This window comes from Amaranthus tricolor, chromosome 15 (genome assembly GCF_026212465.1).
Source record: "Amaranthus tricolor cultivar Red isolate AtriRed21 chromosome 15, ASM2621246v1, whole genome shotgun sequence".
NCBI lineage: Eukaryota > Viridiplantae > Streptophyta > Magnoliopsida > Caryophyllales > Amaranthaceae > Amaranthus > Amaranthus tricolor.
Window position 1 is genome coordinate 9994589 of NC_080061.1, and position 11279 is coordinate 10005867.

General features: G+C 35.8%; 1 non-coding gene across 1 annotated transcript; it reads right to left on the bottom strand.

The window, feature by feature from the left end:
* Window positions 1–11173: 11173 nt before the first annotated feature.
* LOC130801983 (small nucleolar RNA R71) lies at window positions 11174–11279 on the bottom strand. The gene has a single exon (XR_009039702.1). It is a non-coding gene; the product is annotated as a small nucleolar RNA R71 (small nucleolar RNA).

Consider the following 11279-nt stretch of genomic DNA (forward strand, 5'->3'; position numbering starts at 1 on the left):
CGGCGGGTATAATTTTTTTCCCCGTCCCCGCCCCGATGGGTTTGTACCTAATACCATCCCCGCCCCGCCACCCATCTGGGTATCCATCCCCGTCTAATACCCATTTTACCCGCCCCACCACCCGTCAAATCCCCGCTTAATACCCATCTGTGTCACATATTTATTTTCATTATTTGGGCCTTAAAACCCATAAAACATATCCAAACTCCAAAGTCTCAAACAAAAACACATATCCAAATTCTCAATTCAAACAAACATATATCCGAAGTCTCAAACAAACACATAGTCAAAGTCTCAAACAAATATACATGTCTAAAACAAAAGTATTTCAAGTTTCAACATCAACTCAAAATCATCTAAAGTAAATCAATCCAGAATAATTTCATCACTATCAAATTTCATTTCGCATTCTTCTTCCAACTCTCCAACAATTTTAGCAAAATCCTTGTCCTTAAATTCTCCACAATCTGCAAACACAAATTTTTTTATAACCAAAATTTATCAATGCATAAAAATTACACAATATTGTTAGGATTAATGCTTACTTTTGAGGGCAGCCCAAATCCAATTTTGAGAACACATTAAAGCTTCAACGGCTTGAGGTAGTAGTCGACTACGATAAGGATCAAGAACTCTACCACTTGTGCTAAAAGCTGATTCGGATGGAACCGTGGAAATAGGAATACTCAAAATATCCCGTGCTACTTGTTGAAGAACGGGATATGTGCTTCCATTTGTTTTCCACCAATTTAAAATATCAAAATTATCTTCAAGTGGTATGTTAGCATTTTCCAAATACTTGTCCAAATCAGATTTTTCATAAGTTTGAATTTTGTCTCGCTCTAGAAATTGTGCAAACTCTTCCATATCAACATCATCACAAGAACTCCCACCACTTGCTAAATTGGAAGGTAGTTGCCTCTTACTTTGAGTATTCTCACTCCTAGACTCATATTCATCAACTAATTTCCTTAATAGATTGCTAATTCTACTAACCTCTCTATCATACTCATAATTATCAAATAACTTTGCAAAATAAAATCGAATAAGAGCCATTTTATACCTAGGATCAAGTATAGTTGCAACTCCCATCAAACAATTCATACTATCCCAATATTTCTTATATTTCTCTAACATTACTTCCGCCATCTTCACAACATAATCATATGGAGATGAAAGCCAAGTAGATAGAGTAATTTTAAGTTTGCAAATTTTAGAAAAGTAAATATTAGCCGTAGGAGTTTTTGAGGCAGAGAAATCAAGGGTAAGTTTAGCAAACACTTCCAATAACTCACATATTTTCCCAACTTTTTTCCAATCTTCAGGAATTGGTGGGTTTTTGTATAGTTTATCTCGACCACTTAAAAAAGCAAACACTTCCTTATAATTAATAGCAGCACAAAGCATTTCATATGTTGAATTCCAACGGATTTTACAATCAAGGGTTAATTTCCTTTTGTAACCGGAGGCTAATTAATTAGCTACACCTTCAAACTTTTGCACTCTCTTATCAGAACCAGTCCAGAACACAACACTTTCCCTTATTCGATTAACTCCATCATACACTACAGCATTTAATCCATCTTGAACAATTAGATTAAGTATATGTACACAGCAACGCATATGTAAGAACTCACCATCCAAAAGTAGAGAACCATATGGAAAAGAGTCCTTTATGATGTCCATCATAGCATCATTAGTCGTACAATTATCTACTGTGATAGATGCCAATCTCAAATCCAAGTTCCATGATTGAATGCATTGTTTTAATGCATCGGCAAGAACCTCGGCATTATGTGGGGCAGGGACATAAAGAAACCTAGTCAAAAAAAGCTTTATATTTTCTTCAACCCGAGATGATATTATGTTCTTTGATGCTTACCTGTGAAGATTGAAGAAGATGATTGAAGAAGAATGGCAGTGAAGATTGAAGAAAAAGAAAATGAGTAATGACGGCTAGCGCCCAGCACTCCAGCAGTGAAGACTGAAGAAGAATAGAAGATGGGATTGCAAATGACGGCCAACACAACACAGTGAAAGAAAAAGGGTTTTCAAATTTAGGGTTTTCAAATTTTTTTTTTAAACAATATAAACCAGGATTTTTAAAAACTTTTAAAAAAATTTGAAAATACTTTCAAGAATTCCAGAAATTTGAAAATAAATTTTTTAAAAAATTTGTTCACTGCGGCGGGGCGGGGCGGGGATGGGGCGGGTTTCACCTAAAACCCATCCCCATCCCCATCCCCGTGGTGGGTATGAATTTTATACCCGTACCCGCCCCATGACCCATCAAACTGGGACCCATCCCCGCCCCGATGGGGCGGGGATGGGGCGGGTCTCCTATTAGACCCGCCCCGCCTGCATCCCTACCTACAGGATGGTTAATTCTGCAGAATGATAGCAACGAATATAATGACATGGCATAAGATAACTGCAGTCATACTCAGAAAAAGCTGTCAACACTCGTATAAGGCAAGACTCCATACCTACCTCGTACCCTACTTAGGAAAATGTACTAAAAGACAGAGAATGGGGACCATAGTACAATGATCAACAAATCACCAAATGCCACATAGACTTACGAGATATTCTACTTCTCTCTCTACTGATCCCTAAAAAGATTCCATTCAAGGTAAAAGCCAAAACGGCCATTAGGGTTTTGGGATCCTCTCTTAAGACCCTCTACTATAAATACACGATGCCATGCATCACCAAGGGTAACGTATCTTTTTAAATTAAAACCCGTACAAAATATCTCTTGAGCCTTAACAGCAATCTTCTCAAGACCTTTACTAACTTAATCATTGGAGGAGGACCCCTCTTAGGCCCTCGTTTGCTACCTTGTGCAGGAGAACATAATGAAATAGACAGGAAAGCGACTCAGACCTCCCCAGTGGCTCATATCTACTGTGAATCTTAAAAGACATTCTCATCACCTCAGTTGAGAGTGTTGATTGTTCTCTCAACTACCGGAACACGTTTTAATACAAATATTATTAATATCAATTTTTTATAATTATTAATTGTACAAACTTAGAGATAGTAATTATATAAATGTTAGATCATTTAGAGTATAAAATGTGTACAAGTCTTAAGTATACTACGTATACTAAGGTATAAAAGTTTAAGTATAATTTTAAGTTCGAATTAAACTAAAGTTTAATTCCATGAAAATTATTGGCAAGTATTATGAAAATAGTAGGGCTAAGGAGATTATAAAATATTAATTTTATAATTAAGAAAAAGAGGCTAAAAACACTTGTCCAAAAAGAATAAGAAAATAGAGCTTTAATTTGAAACTACGGCCGTTTCTTAATGTTGGAATATTTAGTGGGCTCAATTATAGACACATTTATAGGGTTGAAGCTAATTTTAGCTAGACTAGTTCCAACTTGCTATTTTCTTAGGGCTTTTAATTTTAAACGGCTGATTTAGGCTTTAATCATTTAAAGGTTCGGTTAATTAATTTTAAATCTAAAATTAATTTCCTATTTTATTTCCTAAAAAATAGGATAGTGAGTAAATCATGGAATCATTGGTAGTTTAATTCTACCATTATATATAGACCCCATTTTCTTACGTGAGATATACAATAATCTCATAAGTGCAATATCTAAATTATTTTAAGTTATTGCTATATTTTTCTCTCAACCTCCCCAAGTTAAATTCTCTACAAGCTAAGTTATTAAGTTTGAAAGAAGTTGATCACTTCTTTTCATTCTATTTCTAAGTTTGCTCAATATAATCTCTAATACTTCACAAAGATTAATTACATAGTGTTTATAATTAATTGCAAACCGTTGTATCTCAAAAGTATATTCCAGGTTTTAAGCCTAAGCACCAAGTAGGCGGAATGACGCTTTTAGGAAACTAGATAGTACCTCGATTTGGTATCAAGTTTCCGTAAATAGTATTGTCTTAAAGTATCTTCGGTTTAAGGTTATTTATTTATTTTAAGTTAATTAAATTCGTTGTAATTTCAATTCCTAGAAATTGTATTAGGTTGCAAAGACTTGTAATCTCATAGCGGTGCTTGTAATCTCTTCAAGTTTTATTCAAATAAAACATATAACAATCTAAAAGCGTTACTTTAGTTTTAACAATTTAAGAGCGTTAGTCTTAAGATATGTCGAGTCTTAAGGAGATGACAGTGAATATAGTTAAACTAGAAATATTTGTGGGGGTTGATTTATGAAGATGGCAAAAGAAGATGCTATTTTTGCTCACTACACTCAACATTGCGCACGAAATTTCTACACCAATACTGGAGGATAAAGAAGATGAAACAGTGGAGGAGATGCGCAAAAAGAACAAATGGGACAACGATGATTTTATTTGTCGTGGTCATATATTGAACGGTATGGTTGATTCTTTATTTGATGTTTATCAAAATGTGGAGTCCGCAAAAGAATTATGGAATATTCTTGAAGGTAAATACATGGCGTAGGACGCCACACGTAAGAAATTTCATCTCTCCAGTTTTAATGATTATAAATTTGTTGATTCTCACCCTATCATGGATCAATTTCATGAGATACAAAGCATTTATTCAAACTTAAAGCGTTATAATATTAAAATGGATGAAGTGTTTGTTGTGTCAAGTATAATTGAAAAACTACCTTATTCTTGGAGAGATTTTAAGAAAACACTTTAGCATAAGGAAGAGGATATTGATGTAAATGAACTAGATACTCATCTTCAAATTGAAGTGAGTATAAGGGCTCAAGAGAGTGGGGATCTAAAAATCCAAATATCTCATCCATTAACATGGTTAAGGAAAGTTCCCATAAAAGGGGAAAGCGGAAAGGCCAATATGGCAATTCATCCCAAAAGGGTAAAGCCGCAAAGACCACACCACCCGACAAGTCTTGTTAGATTTGTGGAAAGTTGGGACACCAAAAGAAGGACTGTTACATCCACAAGAGTTTAATGAAAGTGTAACGGTCCGGGTTTAAGTGACTTGGAAGATCATATGAAAATATGAACTCCAGTTCACACAGTGGACACTAGGGAAGTATCTCCTCTAGGATCGTCAACGTTCCATCGATAAAGAAATAAAATAAAAGCAGAAAACAATACCAAAACAATAGAAATAAGTCAGCAGAAGTTGCAAACATACAACTCGAGAGCCTATTGGCCTCTAGGTAAAACAAAAGAAAAATAAACGAAAGAGAAAAGAAAACCAAGTCAATATCCAATTACATAATTATGGAATTATTTCTACTTAAGATCTTATTACAAAAGAAAAACATAGTCTTGATGATTACGGGTTCTAAGTAGAGTCCTCACTCCAGCCCCCCACCTGCAAATCAACCTGCTAGCCGTCGTATGACAACAACGTAGCAAGTTCCAAAGAACAATCTAATACACATCAGAGACTTTATACAAAATATTAATCATGTTGAATACAAGCAATGTGTTCACCCTAGCATGCAAAGGCTCTAATTCATTCATCACTAACTTAACCCCAGCTTGTAACGTAGCCCGTCTTGTTCGGGTCGTTCAAGCAAAAAAATCAAATTATTTTGGAGGAATACACATGGGAGAGCTAATCCCAAGGCAACCACCGACCTAAGACGTTACCCGTCCTGTGCAGGTCGTCAGAGGTAAAGTATGCATACCCCCATGGTGACCGTATTGATCCAAAACTGCCATGGGAACCATAGCCGTAATAACCCAAACCAAAGTACTAACCCAAAGAGTAACAAATACATCAATCCTCAATTTTCAAGTTTAACTTCTTTCATATTATTTGAGGTGTCTAAGCCTTAAGTGATTTACAATGCCACAACTAAGATGAAACAACAACACTTTGCACAACCAATTATATAAGTACGGTCTAAGCTTGTACCTCGAATCGCTGCAGACAAATCAAATTTCAACACGACAGGAATTTCATCCTCTTATGAATCGAGATCCTAGACACCACACACATACAAAAATCACGTATTAGTACGTGTTTCCACAACAAGGACATTCTACACTACCAAGGCATGACTAGGCTTCATAATTTTAATTAATTAAACCTTAATCTTAATAATTTTCGAATTCCAAAATACAACCAGAAAGTTATCTGGCCTTTTTGGACAGATTCAAAAATTCAAACAAAAAATCCGACTTCGTCATTGCGCTCGGAAGGCGCCAATCATGTTGGGTACCAAATATCACAATTTTTAACATCCATTTACTATTTTTAATAGATTTTAGCGTTTAACAACCCTACGCGATACCGACGAACAAAACGATAACAAAACGCACCCCAAAAACACATGCTAACGTGGCACACTTGTCGAGATGACATGCTGCCCCACAAAACAGAATATATATATATATATATATATATATATATATATATATATATATATATATATATATATATATATATATATATATATATATATATATATATATATATATATATATATATATATATATATATATATATATATATATATATATATATATATATATATATATATATATATATATATATATATATATATATATATCTATATATATATATATATATTCGAAGTCAAGAAAAATGCCTCATTTTCCTCTGACTTTTCGAAGCCTCATCTCCCATAAACCTTTGAATTTGCGAATCTAGAATCAATCGAATCTGAGCAGCCATGAACCTTGCTCTTTCCTTGAAACTTTCGAAGATGGAGCAACAATCAAAGTTTCTGATTTTCTTGTTCTTTTCTAAAACAAATGCAACACATCAACCCATTGAAGGCCCTAAACAAAAACGCATCACCTTCCCTCTTCGTTCTTTCTGTCCTTGGCGTTCTCTCCTAGTTTCTGGTACATACACAGCTACAAACATCATCATCTTCCTCTAATTGACGCCTGACTATTGTAAGATATTATCCTTGCTTTTAATTATTTTCTTTTACTGTTAATGCTTACATTGGGTATACACACCCATTTTTCCTTATAGCATGTTATTGTTTCATTAATTATTCTAATTATCAAATTTTTAACCGTGAAAATTACCTTTCTATTTCAAGACTTGGTTATGACCCTTGTTTTACTTATATATTGGCCAAAAATTAAGAGTTAGTATTGGATATTGAAATATTAAATTGTTATTGGAAATTTTAGGATTCACTTGGAATATAATGGTAATGGTAAAGTATCCAGTAATTTGATGTTCTTGAATAAATTACGAAGTTTCTTGTGGATAAAATAATTGTGGTTAATCGGATAGTTAGACACTCGTCAAGAGCTAATTGTTAGATGATTTAATATTTTAGAGGGATTATTAGTTCTTTATGAGCAATAGCGGTTGTGGGCTAGAATGTTTACTTCTAGTTTAATAAGATGTAAATGTTGAATTAAGGATTAGAATATGTACTATTACGATGATTAAAAATGTTAAAACATGAGTGTTGGTTAATCTTTAGTTTCAGGGAAGATGTAATAAGTTATATATTAGTATAGTAGCATCGAGCGCACACTTGTGACGTTATGTTATTTTCATGCTTCAGGATACGACTACGTCGAAGAGCCCTTTAGTTGATTACGGTGAACCGATCTTAACTCTTTGAAGTGTCATTGTTGCTGAGTAGTAGCAGTCCCTTAAAAAGGGTCTGGCCAAACTACAATTTTGAAAATTGTTTTATTAAAGCTTTGAATTTTATAATATTGAGACAAATTTGTTATAAATGATTATGCTGATATTGATATGGTCAATGGATCGAGCTCACGAGCTGGTCATTAACGGAGTAGAGAGAAAATCTCCCCTACTCACTATTTTGAGATGAATTGTCATTCAAATACTGACTAGCCTCACCTGAGAATGACATGGCCTTAGAGTTATGGATGTTCCTCTCAACTAGACTCCCTGTGTGCACATAGATCTAGGAAACTGATGTTGCTTTAATACCTATGTTTTGAATTATTGTGTTTTGTTGTTTCGAATTGTTACTTCTCATTTTGTTCAACCTGACCCCCCTGTTGTTTCTATCTTTTAGAATGTTTATATATCGGAACCGGTCGAGAACGATGGGTTAGCGATGTTGATTAGAGTTCCAAGGATGTTATATTGAGTTAAGCACATGCGAATTTGTAGTTTTGTATTAGGTTTTTGATAAATGTATAATAGACTTGGTTTTGTTGGTCATATTGGACTTTAGAACGATTTTTATGATTACATTGTACTTTAGTTAGATGTTTAGTTTGAGAATTAGCTGATTTAGCTATGTTTTAGAACTGGTGACCTCTTTACTCAAGTTTCAGAATTGAGATTTTAGTTCTTGGGAAATAAACCCCGTGATGACCCTATTTACTTAGTCAATTGTAAGTCGGGTTGTTACAGTTAGTATCAGAGTCAAAACGTGAAATGTGGACCTCTGGATGAGTAATAAGGATATATAGAACAAATGTGAGGTAGAGAAAAGACACTAGTTGTGACGTTAGAGTTTGGGTAGAGGTAGTTGATGGTACATCGTGAAGTGGACATTCAATTCAAATATCGTTTTACGATTTTTCATACGCATATGCTTGCATGTATCTTCATCTAGTTATTTATTGTTGTTAAAACGTATGTTCTTTTTTTGTTTGTGTTTGTGCACGTATAGAGATAGATGAGAATCGTACACCTCGTCCTGAGAGATATAAGAATAGGGTAGTGTTCGAGAACTCTCATGAGTCTAAGCGTACGGTCACGTCAAGCGAGGCTTCTCATGCGCAATCTGACCCTACCGAGACCTCTACACCTGTCAACCCGGCTGCCATAACAGTGGAACAATTTGAGACGATGCTGAAAATGTTCTACACGCAGCAGCAACCAAACCTGCTCTTGGAACAACAGGTGCTTCAGCCACTTAACGTCGGTTCTTCAAAGGGTGGTTTTGGGCATGACATAGGAGTGTCGCAGGCATAGGGTATTCAGAGGTTAGCCCCTAGGAAATATGACGGTAAGGGTCCTCTCACTAGGCTAGATGATTGGGTCCGGAAGATGGAGAAGATATTTGTGATACTGAAGATACCCGAGGATATGAAGGTAGATCTAGTGGTGCATAACCTGACCGGTGACGTCAATACTTGGTGGGTCACCATAGAGACTGATGTATGCACTTTGTACTATATTTTTATGCTCCCTTCCCTTGCATTTTATGGCATTTTGATGTGTGTTTTCGCATTTTCCATGTGGTTTTACGCTTGGTTGGAGTTTTGTGTGTCTTTGATTATTTCAGGCCATTTTACTCCACTCTTGTATTGGAAGCGGATCACTCCTGAGCATTAGAATGCGTGCTTCGAGATTTGGAAGATTTGGAGACCGCATTGCGACACTTTTTGTGAGCTCACGGGCCCATTCGGACATGCTTTGAGTCTCGTTGGGTTTCGTTTGTACTTTTGCCGCGTTCTCATGAAGAAAAGTAAGCACAAGATGATAGGCCCGGGCGGGTATTTTCATACCCGGGTGATTTCAAGCAAGAAGTAAGAACGCAAGCATCCAAGCCTAGGACCCGGTCGGGTCCATCACAAACCCGGCCGAGTTTGTCTAAAATCACTTGCTAGAATGTTCAACCCACGGACCCGGTCGGGTCTTTATTTAACCCGGTCCGATCCTGCTTTAATAACCGCTTTCCGCACAGTTTTTCTTATTTAATCACTAAGGAATGTAATAGACCAAGGGAGTTAACATTTTCTCTGGTTTTTAGATACTTTTAATTCTTCACTTTGGGAAAGAAACTTGGTAACTTTCAATTACTTTCGTTCGTCATTTGGTATTCGATTTCAAGTACTATTTCTTTATCCCTTCCTTGTTATTACTTTTAATCATGTTTTCTTTAATGAATTCTTATTTTGTTGCATTTGATATGTGTGAGTAGTCTCTTAATCTAGGGTTAGATGGAACCCTAGCCATGATGTTGATGATGAATTATTGAATCCCAATCCCTTTTTGTTATGCATAATCCTTGTTCATGCTTGATTTCTTATGCTAGTTAACTCATGTTTTTTTCAATAGAAATCTTGGAAATTGTGGTTAACAATTTATTCATCGTTAACGAAAGTTAGAGTCGAATGAATTGACTTTTAGACCAAGGGCTTGATAATCTTCATGAAAATAGATAGATTTGATTGTTGGATCTTATAGAATACTATGCTCAATGTCATTACTATACTTGATTCCATGAAAATTGGTTTGATAGTATGGTAGTGAAGCTAATAGTCTTCGAAAGGAGTTATTAGTATTCTTAATGGTGTATTCGTCCTATTGAACTCGGTTATGATTGTTGTAAGGGTAGTAGGATCTCATTGTCATCATATCATACTAGTGGGGAAGTTTATCCCTGGATGTTTTAGTATCATCGATTTACTTTTCTAATTTAATTGTTTGTGCTCTAGTTGTTTAGTTAGTTTAGACATATATCCTCCAAATTTGTGTGTTACTTAGGATCAATTGGTAGCCGAAAAATAATCACTTACTACATTGTTCCCTGTGGATTCGACCCTAACTGCTGCTATACTAGTTGCATATTAGGAATTTTTTGGTAGTACATAAACGACCTATCAAATTTTGGCGCCGTTGCCGGGGAACAACGGATTAGTTTAGTGTTTATTTTCTGAGTTTAAATTGATTCTTTTTCTCTTATTCTGCTTAGGTTAGGTCCCCCTCCCCTATCTATCTAACCCTTTGCTTTTAGTTTCTTTTGTTGCATGCAAACCAAACGACAGGGACACGAACTAGTACCTTTTGACCCCGAAATCGAAGCAACAGCAAGAAAACTCAACTCTAGGCAAAGAAGGCGAAGAAACAAGAGAAGGGAAGATTTAACCATGGATGAAACACCAGAGAAACCCCTCCTGGATTACATCACTCCTGATGCTAGCATTGTCACTACAAGCATTGTGAGGCCAGAGATTTCCGGGAACCAGTATGAGATCCGGTCAGCATTTTTCAACTGGATCGCTCAGGACCAATTTCATGGTATTGAGAATGAGAGCCCAACCGATCATATTAATTTGTTCATCGACAAGTGCATGACACACAAGTACAACAACGTCACCTCCGATCAATTAATGTTAATAGCTTTCCCTTTTTCTCTTGCGGGGGCGGCTAAGCAGTGGCTTCGTGAGGAAGAACCCAACTCCATTGCTACTTGGGAGGCTCTGAAAAAGGCATTCTTGCATCGATATTACCCGCCCGGAAAAACTTCAAAGTACCGAAATGAGATCTCTACTTTCAAGCAAAAAGATGGAGAATCACTCTACGATGCATGGGAGAGATTTAAAAGTCTAATCAGAAAATGCCCACATCACGGATT